Here is a 15,017-nt window from a genome sequence, read left to right as displayed (position 1 = left end):
TTATCTTGCATGGCTAACCCTCCGGGATAAAAATCTTATCTTCCTGGAGATTGCAGCAGAAAGATAGTCACACTTGCCTTGACTTCCACGGGGTAAATTTCTATTTAGTGAGAATTTGTTGATTTAGATTGCATGGGTGGGGGATGTCGTTTGCTTGTTAATATCTTTGTTTTAGAGGAATATCTTCCTCTAAATCAAAGGTATTAACAAGCAAACGATATCTCCCACCCATCTATTTGCAGGGTGAAATCATCAGCTACGTTAAAACCTACAGATATCTTGGTGTAGATGCATCCTTTAATAAATCCACTATACCACAACTCAATAAGAAATGCAAAGATAAGCTGTTGCTGGCTACAACCCCGACTAATTGTGTTATTGATCACTGCTGTAATCAATACGTGTGTGAATGATGTGGGTGTATTTATAGATGAGTTTTCATGGGGGGGGCCGCCCCCTCCAACAGTTTTGTGTGTATGTGACAGATATATTATTTTGTATAATGTGTGTCAGTGAATGGTGTGTATGTATTTTGCGTGTTACATAATTATTTCTCTTGTACTTGATATAATTCTTGGTAATCTTGTCCAGATCCTGTATTATTGTGGTATTTAATAATTTATACTACCTTGTAATTATGATGTTATGTAGTCCAAGTATAAGGATACATGTTTGATATTTCATTTCTTTATGTATTAATGTTTAAGGCTTTAATTTGTTATGATGTTATACGTATTGTTGTATGCTTTTATATGATATTTCATCATGTATGGTTTAGGGAAATACTAGTTGGCTTAGGTGTAAATATCGGGTATGTGCTGCAGCATACTTTATAAGGTGTATTATGTTCAGGTATTATGTTTTGTATACCTGTTTAATGAAGGATGGATTTTTATATATTTAATATGTTGTTATATGACGTTTTAAATAAAATATAAAAAAAATTGTGTTACTGTGATAATCGTGAGAATGATGCACATAGCCTATGTTAGGTCCTTAATTGATTATGCTGCTCCCATGTTGATATTAGCTAGAGAAAGTTCTCTCCGACCCTTGATGTTAATGCAAAATGAAGCTCTCAGGATTATTCTTGGCTGTCCCAGATCTACAAAAGTTCTTAATATGAGGAAGGAGCTTGGTATTTCTAGTATCAGTGATAGGATTGTTGAGATTAACACTGTACTTGGTATTAGAATGTTAAGAAATGAACCAGACACTGTCTCAATGAATCTTACTAAATGTCTCGAAGTAAATACATACAGATCTAAATAGCTTGTGAAAATATGCAACTACATTAAGTTTTATAACCTGCATGAACTGTATCACTGTAGGCAACAAGAGCATTTCACCCCTCCATGGAAGATGTGTTCATTTAATATCACATACCTGCAAGTCCCTCCCAAGAAGCTCATTGCTAGTAATCCCTTCCTTAAATCACTTGTTTAAGCAACAGCTCAAGAAAAAATTTCTCGCCTAGCTGGTAGTAATAAGTTATCACAAGTTATATACACTGATGGATCTAAACAGGAGTCTTCTGGCAGGGCTGCATCTGCTCTTGTTGCCACCTCCCTAGTTGAGAACCATAATAAATTTGTTGAGTTAGGCAGAAGAATTAACAACTGGGCGTCTACATTGCAAACTGAATTGTTTGCAATCCTAATGGCACTAAAACTAATCTATGACACTGAGCTTGACTCTATCATTATTACTGATTCTGTCATCATTGAAGGCTCTTGACTCATATAATGACTCCAACAACATGCTCATTGGAGAAGCCTGGTACAGATACTCAAAAATCCTGGACAAAGGAATTAATGTACAATTACTATGGATCCCATCACACATTGGATTACTCCTTCATGATAAAGTTGATATGTTAGCCAAGAAGAGTACCCAGAAGGATAATGTTGAATATAACTTTGGTATATATCTGTGTCTAGCATTAGGAATAATATTAGGAGAGAAGTAAATACTGAAAATGAATGTTATAGGAATATAATTAGAAGTCTGAGTAGATCTATAACCCACTATGACAACATGAACATAGATAAGTATGTTTATGGAGCAACTTGTAATATGAACAGACTGACTGATGTTGTAGTGGCCAGGCTTAGGCTTGGTTACAAGTACTGACTGATGTTGTAGTGGCCAGGATTAGGCTTGGTTACAAGTACAGACTGATGTTGTAGTGGCCAGGTTTAGGCTTGGTTACAAGTACTGACTGATGTTGTAGTGGCCAGGCTTAGGCTTACCTGGAGTTTACCTGGAGAGAGTTCCGGGGGTCAACGCCCCCGCGGCCCGGTCTGTGACCAGGCCTCCTGGTGGATCAGAGCCTGATCAACCAGGCTGTTGCTGCTGGCTGCACGCAAACCAACGTACGAGCCACAGCCCGGCTGATCAGGAACTGACTTTAGGTGCTTGTCCAGTGCCAGCTTGAAGACTGCCAGGGGTCTGTTGGTAATCCCCCTTGATTCACCGAGCACTATAAGTGCATTATATTGAGGTTCCAGTCAGGGAACAAATGGAGTTAGAACCCAAGGCAAGACAGTCTTAAAACTCACAGGACAGTACATTAACAACTTGACCTATAAGCTTTAGAACTCGCCTGCCATGGGTTCAAGTCTCACCTATTCCCTGATTTGTTTGCAGTCGTGTTGTTATGATTTCGTGAGTCCTCGAGGGTCTACTAACAAACTTTGCTAGTCATACAAGATACATCTGACATAACCAATATGTGTCCTTGCATTCATGTGTCTTTACTGAACTTCTGTTTCGATGTTAGATAAAATGACACATGCACCTGATGCAACATTTACTGTGGCAACATTTCATTCACCAGGAGCTTAGTCGAGCTGTTACCGGAGAGCAAAACGTTGCCATGATATACAGTAGGGCCTTGAATAACATAATTTCGTTCATCGTTTCATTATAACACAGATGAGAAAAAAAATTTAATGAATACAATGAATAATGTAAAATAAAAATTTGTAAAGTATATGATAATCATACAAATGCACAACAACAAACATTGTGGTACGAAAATGCAGTGAGTCTGACGCCATATTTGTTATTGTTTGTTTTTAAACTGCGTAGTGGTAGGAGGCGTTTCATATATTTTTCCCTTTGCAAACATTTATTCCTTGATTTAACCCTTGCCATGATACTGTATATCATGGCAACGTTTTGCTCTCCGGTAACAGCTCGACTAAGCTCGACTAAGCAATGAGTGTTGAAGGTGCACTGTGCACCACTGATGTCTATGGCCACAAAAAGCAGAGAAAAAGTGTAACATTAGAAACAAAACTACAAGTTTTAAAGAGGTTTGACAATGGAGGGCGAGATGCGGTTTTGTCAAATGTTGTTTTTAAACCTATCGACGATGTTAAGTGAGGACTTATTGTAATATCACATTAGTTGCATATATTATTTTTCCTAACTTTTTTTTCAACAAACCAGCCGTATGGAGGCCTGGTCACAGACCGGGCCGCGGGGGCGTTGACCCCCGAAACTCTCTCCAGGTAAACTCCAGGTATGTGTGCTGGGAGGCAGTTGAACAGTCTCGGGCCCCTAACACTTATTGTATGGTCTCTTAACGTGCTAGTGACACCCCTGCTTTTCATTGGGGGGATGGTGCATCGTCTGCCAAGTCTTTTGCTTTCGTAGTGAGTGATTTTCGTGTGCAAGTTCGGTACTAGTCCCTCTAGGATTTTCCAGGTGTATATAATCATGTATCTCTCCCTCCAGCGTTCCAGGGAATACAGGTTTAGGAACCTCAAGCACTCCCAGTAATTGAGGTGTTTTATCTCCGTTATGCGCGCCGTGAAAGTTCTCTGTACATTTTCTAGGTCGGCAATTTCACCTGCTTTGAAAGGTGCTGTTAGTGTGCAGCAATATTCCAGCCTAGATAGAACAAGTGACCTGAAGAGTGTCATCATGGGCTTGGCCTCCCTAGTTTTGAAGGTTCTCATTATCCCTCCTGTCATTTTTCTAGCAGATGCGATTGATACAATGTTATGGTCCATGAAGGTGAGATCCTCCGACATGATCACTCCCAGGTCTTTGACGTTGGTGTTTCGCTCTATTTTGTGGCCAGAATTTGTTTTGTACTCTGACGAAGATTTAATTTCCTCATGTTTACCATATCTGAGTAATTGAAATTTCTCATCGTTGAACTTCATATTGTTTTCTGCAACCCACTGAAAGATTTGGTTGATGTCCGCCTGGAGCCTTGCAGTGTCTGCAATGGAAGACACTGTCATGCAGATTCGGGTGTCATCTGCAAAGGAAGACACGGTGCTGTGGCTGACATCCTTGTCTATGTCGGATATGAGGATGAGGAACAAGATGGGAGCAAGTACTGTGCCTTGTGGAACAGAGCTTTTCACCGTAGCTGCCTCGGACTTTACTCTGTTGACGACTACTCTCTGTGTTCTGTTAGTGAGGAAATTATAGATCCATCGACCGACTTTTCCTGTTATTCCTTTAGCACGCATTTTGTGCGCTATTACGCCATGGTCACACTTGTCGAAGGCTTTTGCAAAGTCAAGATTTTTATGATATGGGATGTTAGTGCTATTGGTCTGTAGTTCTTTGCTGTTGCTTTACTGCCCCCTTTGTGGAGTGGGGCTATGTCTGTTGTTTTTAGTAACTGTGGGACGACCCCCGTGTCCATGCTCCCTCTCCATAGGATGGAAAAGGCTCGTGATAGGGGCTTCTTGCAGTTCTTGATGAACACAGAGTTCCATGAGTCTGGCCCTGGGGCAGAGTGCATGGGCATGTCATTTATCGCCTGTTCGAAGTCATTTGGCGTCAGGATAACATCGGATAGGCTTGTGTTAATCAAATTTTGTGGCTCTCTCATAAAAAATTCAATTTGATCTTCGACTCTCAGTCTGGTTAGCGGCTTGCTAAAAACTGAGTCATATTGGGACTTGAGTAGCTCACTCATTTCCTTGCTGTCATCTGTGTAGGACCCATCTTGTTTAAGTAGGGGCCCAATACTGGACATTGTTCTCGATTTTGATTTGGCATAGGAGAAGAAATACTTTGGGTTTCTTTCGATTTCATTTATGGCTTTTAGTTCTTCCCGCGATTCCTGTCTCCTAAAGGATTCTTTTAGCTTAAGTTCGATGCTTATTATTTCTCTGACCAGTGTCTCCCTACGCATTTCAGATATATTGACCTCTTTTAGCCGCTCTGTTATTCTTTTCCGTCGCCTGTAAAGGAAGCGCCTGTCTCTTTCTATTTTACATCTACTCCCCCTTTTTCTTAGAGGAATTAGCCTTGTGCATACATCGAGTGCCACCGAGTTAATCTGTTCTAGGCATAAGTTGGGGTCTGTGTTGCTTACCTGGAGTTTACCTGGAGAGAGTTCCGGGGGTCAACGCCCCCGCGGCCCGGTCTGTGACCAGGCCTGCTGGTGGATCAGAGCCTGATCAACTAGGCTGTTGCTGCTGGCTGCACGCAAACCAACGTACGAGCCACAGCCCGGCTGATCAGGAACTGATTTTAGGTGCTTGTCCAGTGCCAGCTTGAAGACTGCCAGGGGTCTGTTGGTAATCCCCCTTATGTGTGCTGGGAGGCAGTTGAACAGTCTCGGGCCCCTGACACTTATTGTATGGTCTCTTAACGTGCTAGTGACACCCCTGCTTTTCATTGGGGGGATGGTGCATCGTCTGCCAAGTCTTTTGCTTTCGTAGTGAGTGATTTTCGTGTGCAAGTTCGGTACTAGTCCCTCTAGGATTTTCCAGGTGTATATAATCATGTATCTCTCCCTCCTGCGTTCCAGGGAATACAGGTTTAGAAACCTCAAGCGCTCCCAGTAATTGAGGTGTTTTATCTCCGTTATGCGCGCCGTGAAAGTTCTCTGTACATTTTCTAGGTCGGCAATTTCACCTGCCTTGAAAGGTGCTGTTAGAGTGCAGCAATATTCCAGCCTAGATAGAACAAGTGACCTGAAGAGTGTCATCATGGGCTTGGCCTCCCTAGTTTTGAAGGTTCTCATTATCCATCCTGTCATTTTTCTAGCAGATGCGATTGATACAATGTTATGGTCCTTGAAGGTGAGATCCTCCGACATAATCACTCCCAGGTCTTTGACGTTGGTGTTTCGCTCTATTTTGTGGCCAGAATTTGTTTTGTACTCTGATGAACATTTAATTTCCTCATGTTTACCATATCTGAGAAATTGAAATTTCTCATCGTTGAACTTCATATTGTTTCCTGCAGCCCACTGAAAGATTTGGTTGATGTCCGCCTGGAGCCTTGCAGTGTCTGCAATGGAAGACACTGTCATGCAGATTCGGGTGTCATCTGCAAAGGAAGACACGGTGCTGTGGCTGACATCCTTGTCTATGTCGGATATGAGGATGAGGAACAAGATGGGAGCTAGTACTGTGCCTTGTGGAACAGAGCTTTTCACCGTAGCTGCCTCGGACTTTACTCTGTTGACGACTACTCTCTGTGTTCTGTTAGTGAGGAAATTATAGATCCATCGACCGACTTTTCCTGTTATTCCTTTAGCGATCATTTTGTGCGCTATTACGCCATGGTCACACTTGTCGAAGGCTTTTGCAAAGTCTGTATATATTACATCTGCATTCTTTTTGTCTTCTAGTGCATTTAGGACCTTGTCGTAGTGATCCAGTAGTTGAGACAGACAGGAGCGACCTGTTCTAAACCCATGTTGCCCTGGGTTGTGTAACTGATGGGTTTCTAGATGGGTGGTGATCTTGCTTCTTAAGACCCTTTCAAAGATTTTTATGATATGGGATGTTAGTGCTATTGGTCTGTAGTTCTTTGCTGTTGCTTTACTGCCCCCTTTGTGGAGTGGGGCTATGTCTGTTGTTTTTAGTAACTGAGGGACGACCCCCGTGTCCATGCTCCCTCTCCATAGGATGGAAAAGGCTCGTGATAGGGGCTTCTTGCAGTTCTTGATGAACACAGAGTTCCATGAGTCTGGCCCTGGGGCAGAGTGCATGGGCATGTCATTTATCGCCTGTTCGAAGTCATTTGGCGTCAGGATAACATCGGATAGGCTTGTGTTAATCAAACTTTGTGGCTCTCTCATAAAAAATTCATTTTGATCTTCGACTCTCAGTCTGGTTAGAGGCTTGCTAAAAACTGAGTCATATTGGGACTTGAGCAGCTCACTCATTTCCTTGCTGTCTGGAGAGTTTACCTGGAGAGAGTTCCGGGGGTCAACGCCCCCGCGGCCCGGTCTGTGACCAGGCCTCCTGGTGGATCAGAGCCTGATCAACCAGGCTGTTGCTGCTGGCTGCACGCAAACCAACGTACGAGCCACAGCCCGGCTGATCCGGAACTGACTTTAGGTGCTTGTCCAGTGCCAGCTTGAAGACTGCCAGGGGTCTGTTGGTAATCCCCCTTATGTGTGCTGGGAGGCAGTTGAACAGTCTCGGGCCCCTGACACTTATTGTATGGTCTCTTAACGTGCTAGTGACACCCCTGCTTTTCATTGGGGGGATGGTGCATCGTCTGCCAAGTCTTTTGCTTTCGTAGTGAGTGATTTTCGTGTGCAAGTTCGGTACTAGTCCCTCTAGGATTTTCCAGGTGTATATAATCATGTATCTCTCCCTCCTGCGTTCCGGGGAATACAGGTTTAGGAACCTCAAGCGCTCCCAGTAATTGAGGTGTTTTATCTCCGTTATGCGTGCCGTGAAAGTTCTCTGTACATTTTCTAGGTCGGCAATTTCACCTGCCTTGAAAGGTGCTGTTAGTGTGCAGCAATATTCCAGCCTAGATAGAACATGTGACCTGAAGAGTGTCATCATGGGCTTGGCCTCCCTAGTTTTGAAGGTTCTCATTATCCATCCTGTCATTTTTCTAGCAGATGCGATTGATACAATGTTATGGTCCTTGAAGGTGAGATCCTCCGACATGATCACTCCCAGGTCTTTGACGTTGGTGTTTCGCTCTATTTTGTGGCCAGAATTTGTTTTGTACTCTGATGAAGATTTAATTTCCTCATGTTTACCATATCTGAGTAATTGAAATTTCTCATCGTTGAACTTCATATTGTTTTCTGCAGCCCACTGAAAGATTTGGTTGATGTCCGCCTGGAGCTTTGCAGTGTCTGCAATGGAAGACACTGTCATGCAGATTCGGGTGTCATCTGCAAAGGAAGACACGGTGCTGTGGCTGACATCCTTGTCTATGTCGGATATGAGGATGAGGAACAAGATGGGAGCGAGTACTGTGCCTTGTGGAACAGAGCTTTTCACCGTAGCTGCCTCGGACTTTACTCTGTTGACGACTACTCTCTGTGTTCTGTTAGTGAGGAAATTATAGATCCATCGACCGACATTTCCTGTTATTCCTTTAGCACGCATTTTGTGCGCTATTACGCCATGGTCACACTTGTCGAAGGCTTTTGCAAAGTCTGTATATATTACATCTGCATTCTTTTTGTCTTCTAGTGCATTTAGGACCTTGTCGTAGTGATCCAATAGTTGAGACAGACAGAAGCGACCTGTTCTAAACCCATGTTGCCCTGGGTTGTGTAACTGATGGGTTTCTAGATGGGTGGTGATCTTGCTTCTTAGGACCCTTTCAAAGATTTTTATGATATGGGATGTTAGTGCTATTGGTCTGTAGTTCTTTGCTGTTGCTTTACTGCCCCCTTTGTGGAGTGGGGCTATGTCTGTTGTTTTTAGTAACTGTGTATTCTCCAGTCTAGTAGGCTCTATTATTTGCTGGTTTAAATTGAATTTTGTGCAGAGATTTAAAAGCTCGTGTGAGTGTGAGTTTTCATCAGAGCTGCCTCCTGGTGTTATTACTGCAACAATATTATTTGCTATATTCCTCCATTTTAGGTGCCTTAAGTTGAAATCCCCCAGGAGCAAGATGTTGGGTGCAGGAGCTGGAAGATTTTCCAGACAGTGGTCAATTTTCAACAGCTGTTCCTGGAATTGCTGGGATGTTGCATCCGGAGGCTTGTAGACTACCACAATGACTAGGTTTTGGTTCTCGACCTTTACTGCTAAAACTTCCACTACATCATTTGAGGCATTTAGCAGTTCTGTGCAAACAAGCGACTCTGCAATGTACAGGCCAACCCCCCCCCCCCCTTTTGCCTGTTCACTCTGTCACATCAATAACAAAAACATAAAGTGGGACCAAGTAAACCAAGTCCTAACCGATATAAGCTGGGAAGATATACTAAGCAACACAGACCCCAACTTATGCCTAGAACAGATTAACTCGGTAGCACTCGATGTATGCACAAGGCTTATTCCTCTAAGATAAAGGAGGAGTAGATGTAAAACAGAAAGAGACAGGCGCTCCCTTTACAGGCGACGGAAAAGAATAACAGAGCGGCTAAAAGAGGTCAATATATCTGAAATGCGTAGGGAGACACTGGTCAGAGAAATAGCAAGCATCGAACTTAAGCTAAAAGAATCCTTTAGGAGTCAGGAATCGCGGGAAGAACTAAAAGCCATAAATGAAATCGAAAGAAACCCAAAGTATTTCTTCTCCTATGCCAAATCAAAATCGAGAACAACGTCCAGTATTGGGCCCCTACTTAAACAAGATGGGTCCTACACAGATGACAACAAGGAAATGAGTGAGCTACTCAAGTCCCAATATGACTCAGTTTTTAGCAAGCCGCTAACCAGACTGAGAGTCGAAGATCAAAATGAATTTTTTATGAGAGAGCTACAAAATTTGATTAACACAAGCCTATCCGATGTTATCCTGACGCCAAATGACTTCGAACAGGCGATAAATGACATGCCCATGCACTCTGCCCCAGGGCCAGACTCATGGAACTCTGTGTTCATCAAGAACTGCAAGAAGCCCCTATCACGAGCCTTATCCATCCTATGGAGAGGGAGCATGGACACGGGGGTCGTCCCACAGTTACTAAAAACAACAGACATAGCCCCACTCCACAAAGGGGGCAGTAAAGCAACAGCAAAGAACTACAGACCAATAGCACTAACATCCCATATCATAAAAATCTTTGAAAGGGTCCTAAGAAGCAAGATCACCACCCATCTAGAAACCCATCAGTTACACAACCCAGGGCAACATGGGTTTAGAACAGGTCGCTCCTGTCTGTCTCAACTATTGGACCACTACGACAAGGTCCTGTATAGGTTGTAACCTGGAATCCATATTTCGTTGTCCAAGTGATCCTTTATGTGGGTCTCAGTGAAAGCCGCGAACATTGCCTTTGCCTCTGCAAGCAGTCCACGGATGAAAGGTATTTTGTTGTTTGTTGCTGGCTTTAGACCCTGTATATTTGCAAAGAAGAATGTTATCGGACTGGTGGTATTGTTGGTACTGGGGGGGATTTTTTTTCCGGCATTAGTATCTGTATCTGTTGGTTTGGAGTGGAGGCCATCGACTGTGGTTCCACTCCAGGAATGACTGGATTTGGTGTACGATTTCTGCCATTTCCTGCCAGTTTTTTCTCCTTCCTGGCACTAAAAAACAAAGTTAGATTGGGTCCTAGGTTTAACATTTGTGTGCTATAATTGTGAGTAACATATAGTAACATATAAGGTTCAGTTATTCAGTATTTATTTGGTTTTGAGTGAGTAAGTGATCTTTGAGAAGAGACTTGAATTTATAAACAGGTAGTGTTTCTTTTATATTTACAGGTAATGAATTCCAGATTTTAGGGCCTTTTATGTGCATTGAGTTTTTGCATAGCGTGAGATGAACACGAGGAACATCAAAGAGTGATCTGTGCCTTGTGTTATGGTCATGTGTTCTGTTGAGGTTGGCAAGGAGATGTTTGAGGGAAGGTTAATATCAGAGTTAAGTGTTCTATGTATGTAATAGTTGCAGTAATAAGTATGGATGTTTTGTATTGTGAGTAGGCTGAGTGTTTTGAATATTGGTGGAGTGTGCTGCCTGTAGTGAGAATTTGTTATCATTCTAACTGCAGCCTTTTGTTGGGTAATTAGTGGTCTGAGATGGTTAATTGTTGTTGACCCCCATGCACAAATTCCATAGGTAAGATAGGGGTAAATAAGAGAGTGATACAGTCTTGGAAATTTTCTTAGAAATTTGTTGTATATGTGTTTGAAATTTGAGTCTATTATCAAGGTGGATTCCTAAGAATTTTCCCTCTGTTAGCTTTGTGATAGGTGATCTGTTTATCGTTATGTTAAGAGGTACATCTGTAGCTCTGTTACCAAACTGAATGAAGTAGGTTTTGTCAATGTTTAGTGTAAGTTTGTTAGTACTCATCCAGGTTGATATTTTCTGTAATCTGATATTCACAGTATTGGCTAGCATGACTGGGCTCGGGTGAGAGAAGACGTATGTGGTGTCATCTGCAAAAAGTGTGGGTTTGAGTAATTGCGAAGCATTTGGTAGGTCATTTATGTATAGGAGAAAGAGAAGAGGGCCAAGGACACTTCCCTGTGGGACACCAACTGTAATTGGTTGCGCAGAAGAGCTTGCCCCATTTGCGTACACATATTGGCTTCTGTTGCTGAGGTAAGACTTGAGGTAGTTGAGGGAGTGCCCTCTTATACCATAGTGTGACAATTTTACGTGGAGCAAGTCATGGTCAACTGTATCAAAAGCTTTACGTAAGTCAATGAAGATCCCCAGTGGGACTTCTTTTTTCTCTATTGCAGTGTATATATGTTCTAGCATGTGTATAATAGCATCATTAGTATTTTTATTAGGCCTGAATCCAAATTGGCAGGGGTTGAGAATGTTTTGGGAGATGAGGTAGGAGTAGATTCGTTTATGAATTAATTTTTCGAAGATTTTTGAGAGAGGGTGTAAATTGGATATTGGCCTATAGTTATTCAACTCTGTTTGGTCTCCTCCTTTGTGGATCGGGGTGACCCTTGCTATTTTGAGAACTGTAGGGAAGGTGGAGGATTCAATGGATTTGTTAAAGAGTGTTGCAATGATTGGTGATAGTACTTGTGACACTTTTTTGTATATAAAGGGTGGTAAGGTATTTAAATCTCCTGCCTTGTTTTTTAGTGCGTTGATAATAAGGGAGACTTCGTATGGGTTAGTCGGAGCTAGGAACAGTGTGTTCGGGTAGTTGCCGGTGAGGTAGTCATTTGGTGGGGTATCTGAGCTTAGGATTTTATTGGCAAGGTTTTGTCCTATAGTGGAGAAGAAATCATTGAGTCTGTTTGCTGTTTCTGTTGGTGGGAGTTGGGGTTCATCTGATTTTGCTAATTTTATTTCGCTATTTCGTGATATCTTTTTTGTTCCCAGAATTTCTGATAGGGTTTTCCAGGTCTTTTTTATATCACCTCGTAAGTTGGATAATCTGTTCTCATAATACAATTTTTTTGCCCTTCTTATCAGGCTGGTTAGGATTGACGAGTAACGTTTTGTTTGGTCTCTGGTTATGTGACCCATTCTGTACTGTTTTTCATATTGGTGTTTTGTATTTATGGATGTGAGGATGCTGGGTGTTAACCAGGGACTGTTCAGTCTCTTAGCTGTCATCTGTTTAGTTTTTTTAGGGCAGTGCTTGTTATAGAGGTATTGGGTCTTTTTTAGAAAATTATTAAAACGTTCGTCAATATTTGTATAGATTTCTAGCTCAGTGTGCCAGTCAGTGTTTGTTACTGCTGTTGTGAAGTTATTAATGTTATTAAGTTATTAATGTTATTATTTAGCTGAATGTATCATTATATACATAACACATCGACACCATGCCTAACCCTTCTAGGGTAGGGTAGGTGCCTGAGCCCGAGCCTTTAGCTCATAAGACTGTCATTCCCATTTGCCCCCTTGGGGCGGGGATGACAGACCAGAGAGGCCTAGCTTGTGGCTAGGCCTGGGGACAGTTGGTCCCAAAGATGAGGAGGTACTTGTGCCTCCTCCCATGGGAGACTTAGGTCTCAGACACTCCCTAAAGAGGGAGCTAAGGCCGGGCCACCACTTGGAAAAGGCCCGGGCCGGGAGAATACCGGCGAATCTTTAATAATAATAATAATATATACATAACAGTAAATGAACAAAGATAATTATTATTTATCAGTTAGACAAGTAGGAATTTGGGACACCTAAGTCGCAAAAATGTTCCCCTTCGATACCTACCACTGTCATATCCACAAGTTGCTCTGGACCTATTAATTACCAATGAAATATGTATAACCAGGAATACTGTTAAATACATAAATTTTGTGGACTGTATATTAAAAATAATAAATGGTTATATATATATACAATTACATAACAGAAGGAAAATATATCTTAATATCACTCACCAATTTGACTGGATATTAAGTTGTATCATACTCAGAAAAACCTCACTAACTAAATTTATGAAAACACTGGCCAGAATTATACACAAATCTAGAGAGCTTATCTGAGGTTCCTGGAGCTGTCTTGTCCAGTCGTCTGATATCTCAAGTTATGCAGGAATGCATGTCCAACAATTTCGCCTCCTATTTGAGAGGTGTCAGCCCAATTTTAACCTCTAGAGCACGAAAATTCCTTCCCATTACACTAACGTTGTATCCAATTCCAAACCAAGATGGCGAGTGTCCCTTCTTTTTTTCGATAACATACTTCTTTTAAAAATACAATATAGGGCATCTATTTACCTATAAATTACTGTATTTCCGGAAAATATATACAGTATTTTCCACAACTGTGTTGCTGAGCATTCAGTAGAATGGAGTATTCTGTTAGGTAATGTAATTAAAAAATAACAAAGTTTGATTGGGTCACAGGTTAGACATTTATGAGATACAATTATGAGAAACATTTATGAGATACAATTTATGAGATACAATTTTTCAGTATTTATTTAGTTGTGGGTGAGTAAGTGATTTTTGAGAAGAGACTTGAATTTATAAACAGACAGTGTTTCTTTTATATTCACAGGTAATGAATTCCAGATTTTAGGGCCTTTTATGTGCATTGAGTTTTTGCATAGTGCGAGATGGACTCGAGGAACATCAAAGAGTGTTATGGTCATGTGTTCTGTTGAGGTTGGTAAGGAGATGTTTGAGGGGAGGGTTTATATCAGAATTAAGTGTTCTATGAATATAGTAGGTGCAGTAATAAGTATGGATGTTTTGTATGGTGAGTAGGTTTAGAGTTTTGAATATTGGTGGAGTGTGCTGCCTGTAGTGAGAATTTGTTATCATTCTAACTGCAGCCTTTTGTTGGGTAATTAGTGGTCTGAGATGGTTAGTTGTTGTTGAGCCCCATGCACAAATTCCATAGGTGAGATAGGGGTAAATCATTGAGTGATATAGGGCCAGGAGGGCTGACTGTGGAACATAGTACCATATCTTCGATAGTATGCCTACGGTCTTGGAAATTTTTTTAGAAATTTGTTGTATATGTGTTTGAAATTTGAGTCTATTATCAAGGTGGATTCCTAAGAATTTTCCCTCTGTTAGCTTTGTGATAGGTGATCTGTTTATCGTTATGTTAAGAGGTACATCTGTAGCTCTGTTACCAAACTGAATGAAGTAGGTTTTGTCAATGTTTAGTGTAAGTTTGTTAGTACTCATCCAGGTTGATATTTTCTGTAATCTGATATTCACAGTATTGGCTAGCATGACTGGGCTCGGGTGAGAGAAGACGTATGTAGTGTCATCTGCAAAAAGTGTGGGTTTGAGTAATTGCGATGCATTTGGTAGGTCATTTATGTATATGAGAAAGAGAAGAGGGCCAAAGACACTTCCCTGTGGGACACCAACTGTAATTGGCTGTGCGGAAGAGTTTGCCCCATTTGTGTACACATATTAGCTTCTGTTGCTGAGGTATGACTTTAGGTAGTTGAGGGAGTGCCCTCTTATACCATAGTGTGACAATTTTATGTGGAGCAAGTCATGGTCAACTGTATCAAAAGCTTTACATAAGTCAATGAAGATCCCCAGTGGGACTTCTTTTTTCTCTATTGCAGTGTATATATGTTCTAGCATGTGTATAATAGCATCATTAGTATTTTTATTAGGCCTGAACTCAAATTGATAGGGGATGAGTATGGGAACGAGTACTGTGCCTTGTGGAACAGAGCTTGTCACCGTAGCCGCCTCAGACTT

Source organism: Cherax quadricarinatus, chromosome 26 (genome assembly GCF_038502225.1).
Source record: "Cherax quadricarinatus isolate ZL_2023a chromosome 26, ASM3850222v1, whole genome shotgun sequence".
Taxonomy (NCBI): Eukaryota; Metazoa; Arthropoda; class Malacostraca; order Decapoda; family Parastacidae; genus Cherax; species Cherax quadricarinatus.
Note: the sequence above shows the minus strand (reverse complement) of the source record.